This window comes from Lepisosteus oculatus, chromosome 3 (genome assembly GCF_040954835.1).
Source record: "Lepisosteus oculatus isolate fLepOcu1 chromosome 3, fLepOcu1.hap2, whole genome shotgun sequence".
Lineage (NCBI taxonomy): Eukaryota > Metazoa > Chordata > Actinopteri > Semionotiformes > Lepisosteidae > Lepisosteus > Lepisosteus oculatus.
The window spans coordinates 27,946,059-27,959,124 of record NC_090698.1 but is presented as its reverse complement, the minus strand read 5'-3'; the positions used below and the strand labels follow the sequence as shown (position 1 = coordinate 27,959,124).

The 13,066-nt window shown below is 39.4% G+C and overlaps 1 protein-coding gene across 7 annotated transcripts in view; it reads right to left on the bottom strand.

Annotated features, from left to right (window-relative positions):
* The window catches only part of erbin (erbb2 interacting protein), a 136,017-nt gene that overhangs the window by 115,234 nt on the left and 7,717 nt on the right, over positions 1 to 13,066 (bottom strand). For 6 of the 7 annotated variants that reach the window (XM_069187084.1, XM_069187090.1, XM_069187089.1 and 3 more), the window contains exon 2: positions 2,493 to 2,565. The gene's annotated coding sequence lies outside the window, so the exon portion shown is untranslated. Of the gene's footprint in view, positions 1 to 2,492; positions 2,566 to 4,737; positions 4,762 to 13,066 lie in introns of those variants that run through there. The other variant, XM_069187088.1, reaches the window with a different exon arrangement.

The window sequence follows — 13,066 nt, the reverse complement described above, 5'->3', positions numbered from 1 at the left end:
TCACCACTGGCACGATGAGATGCAATCTCATTAATCTGAGTCCTCAAAGTCAGTCTGAATACTACAGAAGGACAGAAGGATATGAACCAGAGGTTTGCCTTCTAACACTTCCAGATTTTGTTCAAAGCAGGGATCTAGTTTTCCTTAAAAATGTTCTAAAACCTATACCCCCCCCCCACAGGTCTAGACTCATTGGTGAGAAACACTAAGAATCTTTACCAGAGATCTCAACAAATTAGAAAACTAGTTTAAATCTTCCTAGAAAGGAGAAAATAGTTAGCTGCATGGTACAGGGCCGGCTAATTACAGGTTTTCTTCCAGCCAACACATTTTCATGGGATGGAATCCTTCTTAGCAGACATGCACCATCTGCCACTGACACAGGATCACCGTGGCATTATCCCATCATGATTAGGCCGACTTGCACTTCTCCAGCCTGGTCTCATAGCTTTAGCCAATTTAGATCCATTAGGCCTTGGCTGGGCCTCAGGACTCCACAGCGCACGGTGTGGCAGGACATTGATAAGCTCGCCAGGGCCAGTCTACTCAGTCTTTCAGAAGAGAGGAGAGACACTGAAACAAGCACATCTTTTTCTTTACGGAACTGCAGTGCCTTTTGTGCCTCTTTAAGCTGACACTCACGTCACAGAATGAGCATTTCTTTGTATTCCTCGTCTGGTAAAATTATATAATGCATTAGTAAGGCCTCAATGTGAATATTGTGTACCATTTATGTCACCATGTTACAGAAAAGATATTGCCGCTCTGGAATTAGTCCAGAGAACAGCAACCAGATACATTTTGCAGGCTGAAGAGAATGTCCGAAATTGACAAGCTGAAGGAACTGAACCTTTTAATTCCTGAACAGAGAAGACTATAAGGGAAAGTAATTCAAGTATTTAAAATCCTCAAAGGCACTGAAAAAGTCAACCCAGCAGATTTCTTCAGAATGAACATCTGGTTTCACACGAAAAAGAGGACACATTTGGAAACTTTGTGGAAAAGGATTAAGAACTGAGAACAGGAGACAATTCTTGATGTAAAAGGTTGGGGAAGTAGGGAACAAAAGATGGTCAAATGGCCTCCTCACTTTTATAACTATTCTTACTAACTTCAGTTTCCCTTCAAGCACAGTAGTCTATGTAAATCCCACTGCATCAGACAAGAATCAATATTCAGGCTCTCTGTTCATCTGTTATTGAAACATTCAAAAGATACAGTAAGGTAAGTCTGCACAGACGAAGAAAGGAGTTCAGTTTGCTTAAAAGAGATTTTATTCTTTTCTTTTTGGTTTACATAGTTTTTCTTTTGTTTTGATGTGAAAGCTTTCTACAGCTCTACAAAGAAACATAGCTTGGCAACATCTTTATAAGGCAGACAAGTCTTGATGTACAGTGGCTCTGTGCTGCTCACTTTCTGCTGTAGCCTGGAGGCTACAGCAAGCAAAATTTTCACCTTCCACATTGGCCTACTAAGGTTAGGCAATCCTGCTCCGGGAAGGTTTTCTAAGTCTCTCCAAAGCAGCAGTTTTATTAAGGTGTTACAATTAAACCGACTGCGGTTGCTAATAGCTAAACTGCTATGAAGCTTGCGGACATTGGCTCTACAAGACCAAAACTGGCTAGCCCCAGTACAAAAAGGTTTAAGTAGCCACCTATCCCAAAGTCCCTCTGAAAAAGTTAAATCAGAATGTTGTAATCATATTTGGCCACTTGAACCATCACTCTTATTTCACTGAAGTACAAGAGTCAGAGGATTTATTTCAGGATTTCAGTGGACAGCAGTGCTTTTACGTTTCAGTATGACAGAACCATAGATACTGTAGTTCAGTAAGACTTTTCACTTGGGTGAGTTTAACAAACCTACTGTGACAGCTAACTTAGAACAAGGAGCACACACAACAATGCATACATTACAGTCAGAGCTAACATGGCTTTTTGTACACCACACTTTTAATCTATTACTTGAAAGAACAACAAGCTTTTGAACAACATTTGTATCAGATCAATATTAGCAACTTATATTCAATATCATGTAATGTAAAAAAAAACCTAGACAGTAACTTGGAAAACACAATTCAAAATTATCTCAATTTATCTTTATACTGACACAAAACATAAATATTTTTTATTTGAAAGAAAACATTTAAGGAACAGCAGATCACACCAACAGATGTAGAATGTTAATGTCTTAGTCTCATTACTCTCAAATATAGATCTGTACAATGTCAAAGATGTATATAACTTTAAGCCTGTTTTCAATCCCATAACACAAAGCTATTTGCCATTTTGACACTGGCAGGGCAGATATTTTCAAGACTAATTTGTTTAAAGCACAAACCTGCATTACCACTAATTAGTGTAATAACCTGGCCATTTTATTTGAAATGAATTGTCAAGGCACATTTACAGCAGTTGCTCTGGACTAAACTTTTCTATACGTTATGCCAGCGAAAAGCAAAATGCTGATGGATTTATGAGACAATTTAATACCTTGTCATTTATGAACCAGCTTCTCTGAAGTCCAGTTTGGGGGCCAGATGAATCCAAGAACAGCAAGTGGAAACTGTGGAAAAACATTGTGAAGAAAATAAAAATGAGAAAAGAAAAACTTGCATTCTGTTACAGTTGGATTCTCTATCACATATATCACATAATACAGACAGAACCCAAATCCTGTACTGCCTTTGATGAATTGCATAAGGACAACTGCCTTTTAATATAACAACACAGCAATACCTACCATCATAAATAAAACAGGAACTTTGCTACAATTATTTGACTTGTATGACTCTAATAATCAAATGATAAAATTCAGGAAATGCTGTAACAGACTGTGTTTTGTCCATTAGCAAAAATGTCGATCAACCCGGGACTAGGCCTGTGTGAAAGTAGGGTTTGAAGATGGTTCTTGTTTGGCCTATAGCCAGATTTATTGTGGTAAAATAATGTTGGACAATGGTTTTTCCGTGCCGCTAGACTGCCTACAGGAAAAAGGAATCATATTTCCATAGTCTGTCAAAAAAAAAAAGGTTCTTTGTGTACCATTGCTCAGATTCTCAATGACTGACGGAGAGAAGAGGCCCGTGATGAAACTTTCTATTTGCAAGAAGAAAGTGGTCGAGAAATTCTATCTTTAACGGAATTATAATTGCTAATCAGTCACAGAAATATAGCCCGCCCTTTGTCATCTTCCAGAGCCTTAGAGATTAGCCATCTGCCATTCAGTATTTATGGATTCATTCTAGCTCAGAAACACTTAAAGGATTCTACTCCCCTATAGCACTGAGAAGGATGTTGTTAATTTTAAAACCAGCACGCTCACGCTGATTAAACTTTGCACTCATTTTCCAAAAATTGATTTTATATTTGGAAGGAAAAACACATACTATAGTTCACTAATAATGTACTGTGTCAAGTACTACTTAAAAAGTTTAGGACTTATTTAATTAAACAGGAGAGGCAGACAGCTGACACACAAATTAACTTAGCTTGACAGTTTTTATTTAGGGCTTCTTTAATTGCTTAACCAGTACGGGCACGTGGCTCAACGCACAAGTGCCAGACGTCATCAGTTCAAGTAATAGGTTTATTCCATGCTGAAAAAAAGAAGAAAGAGAACACAACGTTTCGGCCGTGGAGCCTTCTTCAGGTGTGAGAGAGACAGGGCAGTAGGCAAAGGTAAAGTAGCGGGAGAACAAAAGGTTGGGATGGAGGAGGAGTGAGAGGCGGGAGCAGGGGACAGAAAGAGAGGCCAATCAAGAGGTGTGAAGTCAGAATGGCTGCAGAGAGGTGTGAAATGAAACTCCCAATGAATGGAGAAAATTTAAAAGAACAGTAATCTGTCGTTAAGGGAAGGGAGAATGTGTGATCCTAACTGCAGAATAATTTTAGTTTCGGTGGTCTTTCTGATGTATGAGTTCGGAAAACCGTCATCAGTTCAAGCCTCAGTCAAGGCACCAGTTGGGCGGGACCGAGACTATCCTAGTGAAAATTCACAGGAGGCTATTCAAGCACCACAGCTGTAGTGATGGAATTAATCTAGGTTCTCCCAGCTCTCATAAACCAGCTGTGAAGTCCACTCTGATTTGCACTAATTGTCAAATGATGAATGGCTGAGCAGGTGGGTATGTTTTCAGATCTCTCCCGAGTGGGTACAGGAATCACCGCCACACAGCCTGGCTGTAAAACAACTGGCCATTTCAAATTGGGAGGACATATAATAAGACAAATCCCAATCTTCCTGAGTAAGAACTTAACATCTAGAGTAGGCACTTGGGTCAATTACTGAAAGTCCTACTGCTCTGCTCAGGAGTCTCTTCAAGCTTTAAAACCTTAATGGTCCCTGAAATATCCATTAATTGATTTAACAAAAACGTAGGATGTAAAAATGCCCAAAGAAATGAATTCTGCACATATCGGGGCCCCATCTTAAAAAACTCATCTGTTTTGCACTGATTAGGTGTGAATTATCATTAGGACCAGGTGTCCGGCCTTCATCCCCTACACAAAATATGACTCCTAATTACAACAGGCAAATGTGAGTTTCAAAACCAAACTGCCAAATACGAGGATCCAGATTTCTGCAAATATTCTCTCTCGTGTTCTACTGAGAGTAATCAAAGTAAACCCCGAACACTTGTGATACCCGATCAATTTTCATCTTGATCAACAAGCTGAGGAAGTACAAGAAGGACTGAACTTGCAAGGAAAGCAGGGAGCTCAGACACAGACTCACCAGACAGAAGGAAAGACTTGCCGTGTGCTGTGGGAATACCCAGCCATAGAAGTGCTGTTTTAAAAGTATACTACAGGAGGACCAGAGGGCTAATAGAGTTTTCTTTCCGCCTGAACCCTTATTACCAATCTGAGCCCATGGCGTGTTTAATGAGAAGTTTGTCCTTGTTCTTAACAAGCTGAAGACTTCCAGAGACCTATAAAAACAGCCACCCTACAGAACCAGAGTTGGATATTCCTCCCTATTTGAGAGTCTGTTACTCTGGCCTCGAATTATTCTGTACATTTATATCATGTATCCCACAAGTATGTCTTTGGGCTCTGCTATATCATTTTCTTATTCCCAATGCCTGTATGCCAAGGTTTCTATACCTAACTACTATTGTGAAATGCACACAGGTAGATAACAAAGCTCTATTTACAACAAAAATAAAAGAGGTGAAGAACACTCAGGCTTCAACTTATAAAGCATAAGGCATTTCATTTATTACTGTTGTAAATAACCCATGTAAAATATGAAGCATCAAGGAGGAGTAACAAAAAAACCCTGGTTAGGTCATACAAAATCTAAAGGTATAGCTGGAGGACAGGAAATCGATTGCACTGCTTTTGCATTTAATAGCCTACCCTTTCTGGAACAATAAAAACATGCCATTTCCACCAACCCACCAAGGTAAGTCGCCAAACAAAAAAAAATCCAAAAAGCAAAAGGGCAGTCCACAGCAAATTGTTTCCATAGTTTTACAACTCAAATGAGAATAGTTTTCTCTGAGCTTCATCTGTTTCTTGGCCTTTCCCATAAGAATGTGTACTTTCCTCAGTCAGTACCACATTTTTCATCTGGCACCAGCAACCACAAAGTGTACCATTACAGCATAATGCTATATTATTCACTTGCCTTTCCAAAAGACTTCTGTAAGGAGTGGCAACTCCATCTCCCAATATTTGTTTTCATGAAACCACTTAGTTTCATATAGAACACATAACAGACTGGGCTTACTTTAGATGTCCAAAATGTGTTCGAGTAGAGAATGCATGCATAAAATGGCCTTTGATGTTATTTAAAAAGCAATAGCCCCGCTCTAGCACATACGTGGCATTTCTCTTCTTGCCTACTGCCTAAAAAAATACTGTTGGCCCACAAGGCAAAACGATATGTTCGCTTTATTGATCGGAACCTGTCAGCAGGAAGCTGCGCAGAAACTAGATGGATTACCGTGAATCACTCCCTGCACAGCGCATGATTTACAAAACTGTCCCCAAAATGTCATTTCAGGTTGGCCTCCATGCTTCTCGCCCTGTCCTAAATCACAGCAGGACTCTTTTTTTTAAGATGCGGCTCAAAAGTAAAGTATGAATCTGAACATGACAGGCAATCCGCATAGCGTCTACGCCTGCAATCGCTATTGAACTCCTCTATGGAAAGCAATTAACCCCGTGCGTCAGCCAATTTCTTGAGGAGGCACAGCTGGATAATGAAAAACAACGATTAGCAAGACAGAAAGACTTCTTTAGCGCGCATTAGCACAACACGCATTTGGCTTCTAGCTCCGGCGCTGGTTTCTTTCTGCCCCAGTTCTTTTGATTTTTTTCCTCAAGTTTGTTAACGATTTACTGTCAACCACGCACAGAAGCAGCAAAAGACATAATAATGGGATTACTGTATTTGGTATTTTTTTCCCCTGTGGTATTACGTGAAGTGAATGCAGTGCAAGAGACTTAAGTTTTTCTGCTTGAATCAAACGGAGTCACGAGGTTACTAGCACACACAAACCCTTCTGATTACGATGAGACTCAGCCAGTGAGACACCGGAAAGAGCGTAGAATACAGCTTCCGCAGTATGCATTCACGGAAAGCTAAAGTTTATTTTAAGGAGCTCAGGCTAGATCTTAACCTAATCATTAAACAAGACAAAATTCCTTCCCGAAACACCTACAGCCTCCAGACCTAAGTAGAGCCTATCAAAAGCACATCATCACCTTCCCCCTACATCACAAAAATAAGCCTTGCTCTTTCATTTAGTATGTCTTACCAAAACACGCTACCAATCAAAGAGTGCAAAACTACAATTAGTACAAAACTCTACCCTCTTTAACGCTAGCTTGAAGACATTCTAGGTTAATCAACAAATTTCCTTTAACGTTAATTGGTATAAAATAGGAGTCAGCTTTGATAAGTTGATTCAATTAAAACAAAACAAACCCCAATGGTGAAATGCAACAGCACTCTCATGATGTGCATACTGAAAGCACCCTATACCTGAACAGTCAAAATAATTGTAAGAAGCATAAAAGTATTGCATATTGAGTCAATAATACAATATGTATTACTGAATTTCTGTTTTTCACACCAAGACACCAGATCAAATTCCTTGTACAATATACTTGGGAAATAAAGAGATACTGATTCTATCAATATCTTATGGATGGATATAAAGTTGCTCTAAACTACCTTTACTCCGTTCTAATGTTATAGAGACCATGATCACTCTCAAGGTCTTTTATTTCTCTTCATGGTACTGCATGCAAGCCTTCAAACTTACAAATTGAAGGCTGTATGCCCTGTATTATGTACTGAATACTTGTATAAACAGATCAGGTTTATTTGAAAGCATGCGTTTGTTATTAAAAAGGCAGTGTGGTCTCATCCTTAAACCTTGACAGAATGCTTTTCCTTTATTGCACATTGTTCCACCTTGGACAACTGACTATAGGTCACTGAAGCATAAAAATCAATGTGCTTCAGGCCGTCTTGGCTCAGGCACAGGAATCATGAATGTTGAGATTTGAATTTTGGGAAAGTAAATTTCACCCAGGTAATTTATGTCTTCTTGCTGCAGGCAGAGTTTGTAATTATGCAAAACAAAAAGGCTATCTAAAAATCAGGGCTCATTTACTCATGGCTCAGAAGAACACAGAAAAACTTTTTAAATGAAAATGTAAAACTTGCCCAGTAGAGAAACAGAATAGATAGAAAGCTGAACAGTAGGGTAATGTGTCCTCCTGGGTTAAAGATACCCTGGCAAAGTTATTCCTTTAAACCCCGAGTCAAAAGTCAAAGTAACTTACAGGTAATAACAGGTTACATTCCTTCATGTCACCTGCTTACAGGGCAATTTATATTAATGATTAACCTGCTAGACTGCCATCGCTGAAAATACCCACTTAAATTAAACTTTGTCATTCTGTGTTGGCATCTCATATGAAGAAAAAAAATAGAAACGCAAAAAGAACAGTACTGACAATACAAAATAAGACTAGAGGGGCAACATAAACTATCTTACCCTTTATAGCAAAACCTGAGTGCATTTACAGTGGTGAAAACCAGCACATTAAACTTTTACCTCTGAACATTTCATCCAATGTTAAATGCGAATTCAACTATCAGCCTACCAAGTCAGTTTCTATCTAGTATTATGGTTTAAAAATACTATTTTGACAACAAACCTTGTTTAAAAATAACCATGAAAGTTAGTGCCACTTAAAGCATTTTATGAAAAGATGAAGCGATCAGTTATTTTCACATGAAGATTATTAACGGCAGTGAATCTATATATTTGAACATTCAGATGTTGTACCAACCTACGAATCTCTGGCAAAGCAGAGGTTTTTTAGCTTCACATTCCCAGAAAAGTGTGTCCAATGTAGATTAACAGCATACACTTATCAAAAACAAACATGTTGACTTTACGGCTATAAGTGACAAAACCCATGAATGGTATAGCAGACAGACACACTGGGAGGATAAACTTGGGAAAATCTATTATTATTATTATTATTATTATTATTATTATTATTATTACCACTACTGAGATTAGACAAGGTGCGAACCTGCTCTGAAATCAAGGTACCTTAGCATATCACTAAATTAACTTGGCACAAGCTGACTGAGTGAAAACTTGCTCATAAGAACATAAAGAAACAAACAAGATGTGGCGTTTTGGCTCATCTGAGCCGCTTGGTAGTTAACCCAAAGATCTGCAGATTCTTCAACAACATGGGGAAGTTTCACACTTCCACAACCCTCTAGATAAATCAGTGCCTCCTGTTCTCGGTTTTAAATTCACTTCCATATAGTTTCCACTTGTAACCTATCCAAGTACCTTGTAGTCTCTACGGTTCCTATTTCACTGTTTTGGAAGACATCCACTGGGTTGACTTTGTCAATGTCTTCGAGGAGTTTGAATACTCTTGTATCTGGTCTCCACGTAATCTTATCTGTTCAACACTGAAAAAGTTTGGTTCTTTCAGCTTGTCAATGTAATTCTTTTAAGTCCCACAATGCATCTGGGTGCTCTATCTAGGACTAATTCATGAGTAACAATACATACAGTATATATATCAGAGCAATATATGCTCAAAGGCATATCCTTGTGAGGGAGGTACAGCATTCGACTCACTCGTTCCACTTAATTTTCCACATTGGAAAATTAAAGGAAAAATGTCTGGTTCAGTAGCTGACTGAACCTGATCTCTAGCCCCACGAGCCGCACTCAGCCTCCTGCAGAGATCAAGCACATGCCTGCCAACTGATGTCTCAGGGATGACCGTCAGGCAGGGGGACCACAGATGACTCACCCTGCTGTTAGCCCAGCTCTTGGCGTGGCCCCAGAGCTGTAGCCTAATGCCCATATTCTTTTTCTGCACTGAATCCCAAGACACGGTGTGGTTTGCACCTTATCCCCTGGTCGCAAGACAGATGCATGAAGAAGTTAATAATAATGGCCCTGTACCGTCCCAGAACTGGATGCTCCTCAGATATGGGCCTTTCTGAACTGGAAATACTTTACTTTTTTTTTATTGCTCCACTGTTATGGCCTATGGCCGCTCTTTTAGTAAAAATGTAATTTTCCCTGATATAAAAGCACTTCACATGAAAAACAAGATTATGAGGAAAGGAAAAGCAATAAATGCTATTCTGGCTTATCATTACAGGTCTCACAGACGCAGCAGGACAGACTGTGTGTATATATATATAGAAACAAGTGTCCGGCAACAAGGCCTCTCCACTTAACTGAACAGTTTCTTATTTTCAACGTAAAGGCCTATGAAGTCCTTGCTTTCATACTGGGTTATTTCTCACGGAAAGGATATTTAAGGAGTTTTGTAAATAGCACTTAAAATTTGGTTGAAAGCCATGGCAAGTTAAACAGGTTTAGCTCAATTTATCACCTTTCAGCCACTTCAAAGTCAAGCACTTGGTAAACAAGTTTTAAATCAGATCACTTCAAACCCTGCTGAAAGCCCACACTCCCATTAACTGGAGTAAGTCTGATTTTCAGTTTGCATGGTCTCCAATTTTCACAGACAATTATCCAGATACCACCACAGCAGTATGATGATTTGGATCCTTTGGTCCTATTTTTGGTTTAAAGCAATCATTTTCATAACCCTCTCCAAAACATCCCATATGAAACAGTCCAAAAAGTCACGAGGATGAACAAATCATCAGAGGTCATGGCGGACATTCCTGATATCTCTGTAAGATGCATCTTCAAAGCCTAACAGGAATTTAACAACTTAAATATTTTAGCACAATACAAGCAAGCACTAATGTAAAGCACCTGCAAAAAGGTGTTTATTATGACCTTCCACTAATTCAAGCATTATTCATTCTAGGACAAAACCCCATTAATACTATAATCAAAAACGGTTGCTGAGAAAGTAGCTTACCCAGGTACACTAATGGTTAAAAACAACAGATTCCTCCCTATCCCTTTCAGAGCCCAGCTAACAGATGAAGGACTGCACCAGGCTGAGTCAGGAAACCCAGGCTAGTCAGCCATTCATCAGCAAGACAGTGGTACCATCAATCCACTGTACTGTACTGTCGGTTTGAGAAATCAGAGATAATGCTCAGGATTAGCACAGCCATACCGCTGCAATGCTGTATGGCTATGTATTAAGAATTAAACCTTTCTGAAGACATTTTGGAGACTTCAATGTTATGCATTTCTTATTTAAGCCATTCATCATCCAATTCAGGGTCACATGGGAGCCCGGCAAGCAACGTGCCCACGGCAGGATACACCCTGAACGGGACGCCAGTCCATCACGGGGCACACACAGACACAAACATGCACACTCTCACACCAGGGCCAATTTCCCACAGAAGCCTATTAACCTACCAGTACGTCTTTGGCCTGTGGGAGGAAACAGGAACACCTGGAGGAAACCCACATGAACATGGTGAGAACATGCAAACTCCACACAGACAGCATCCCAGGTTTGGAATTGAACCCAGGGCCCCAGCGCTGCGAGGCAGCAATGCTAACCACCATGCCACCGTACTGCCCTCTTATTTAAGATGTTCAAGCAAATCCTGCATGACTGCCGTGCAGAGTCAAGAAAAATCTTAAATATAGTTTACCAGATAATGCATGTATGCATTCCTAGATGCAAATCTCATACACTTTTCTCTTTCTCATGTACATGTAGCCAACATTAAAAGTACCTAGAACATGTAGATAAGATCCTTCCAGAACACTTTCATCAGCAGATGTGTATTTTTTAAAGATGAATTCGCTTTTTGTCACACAACCATTCCTCACTTCTGATAAACTCTCAAGAGCAGCTTCACTTCATGTTGGTGTGAAGTGGCTGCAAAATCAATCTAAATATTTTCTTTCCCGTGGAACAGACCTTTATAAAAGCAGAGCCTACTTGGAAAATGCAATATATTACTTTGAGACTGTTCTGTTTCGGCCGTCAGGACCCATAGTAATTTATATCTCTCGTCTGGGAATCTTCCTTCTCTGCCGAAACACCCATAGAATACACAAAAAGAAAAGGTCTTTTAAAAGCTGTGCCATACAGAAAGGCGTTGCACCTTCCAATGTCTCAGTGCTGTACCTGCTAATGATCTCTAGAGCACTTTTCTTATGAAAACTCTCCTTCCTATTACAGTTGCAATATTCTAGCCTTTCCTTCCTGTGCTTCCAGACTCTGTTACGCTAAGGGAGCATACAGTATGTACAACATATCCTGTATCTCAGAGTAATAAATAGCTATAATAAAGCACAGATAAGGACAGAAGATCAACACAAGAGAAATATTACCGGAACTAGCTACTGCTGATGTGCCCAACTTTTACAAAGAAGGAAGTACAGGGGTGAAATGCTATGGGGAATTAGAGTCGAAATGTACTGGACGCATGACAGTTTTACCAGTATGGAAATGCTGGGTAATATTTCTACAGCTTTTACAAAATAATCCATGTGGAAAAGTTCTGAGCATTCCTTAATACTGAACTTCTGCATGGGGGTTAAGTACCTTAGGCAGCTAAAGAGTCTTTGTCCCTTTAAATTCTCTTCAATATTGAGGCTTTTAATAGTAGCAGTTTTTGCCTTACCTAGTTTCACTTTCATCTAAACAAGTGATGCCGATTCTTAAATAAAAACATCAGTATTTCAAACAAAGCAATGACTGTCTTAATTTTACTTAAATGAGCTGCCAAGAAGAGTGACATGGCTTTTAAATTACAGAGAGCAATATGTCCAGCAATAAGATCCTAAGGGTATGGGGTGACAATTGTTAAAACTACTGCTCTGCCTACACTAAGAAATCTACATGCCACAAGCCACCTCTGGCAGAATATTACTGCACATGCAAAACTTTTACAGGTAATTCAATTATCACAAACCACAAACAGGAAACTGACATTTTGATTCAACATATCAGGTCTGACAAAAGATTAGTGTTGTGCAACATGATATCATCATGCTACTCTACTTGACTATATCATCACAAGGGGAAATGTTAGTGACATTTAGGACATTCCTGATCTTGCCTGGGTCAGGACTCTGGAAAATGTCAACCTCCCAAACTGCTTTGTGTAATTAAGATTTTAAAATACCATAGCTTGATTAGCATTATGTCTTTTGTTTGGTGGCTGCCAATAGGTTTTGTTGATAATTACCATCCGTTTTATATACATACCACTGCTGCACCAGTACTAGCCAAGCAAGTAGTCTTTTCAAATTTATAAAGGGTCTGCTGTTATCCATTTTGCCACTCTAGAGTGGAGCTGAACACTTCCCCACTCTTTATAACATAGAGATGGTTTTGCTCCCAGGTGTAACTGCCCTTCTGTACACTGCCCTCTATATAACTCCAGCCCAGCTCACGGATATTATCAGTGCTTGCTCCACATTCTACATAAATTGCTCTTTATTACATTATTGGAATACTTTATTACTTTATCGTAGCTATTTATTTACAAAATAGCTACAGTGTATTAGTTCAGGTGGGTAGCTGCGTCAGCATGCGTAGGCTGCAAAGGAACAAGTAATAGGTTTATTCCATGCTGAAAAAAAGAAGAAAGAGAACAC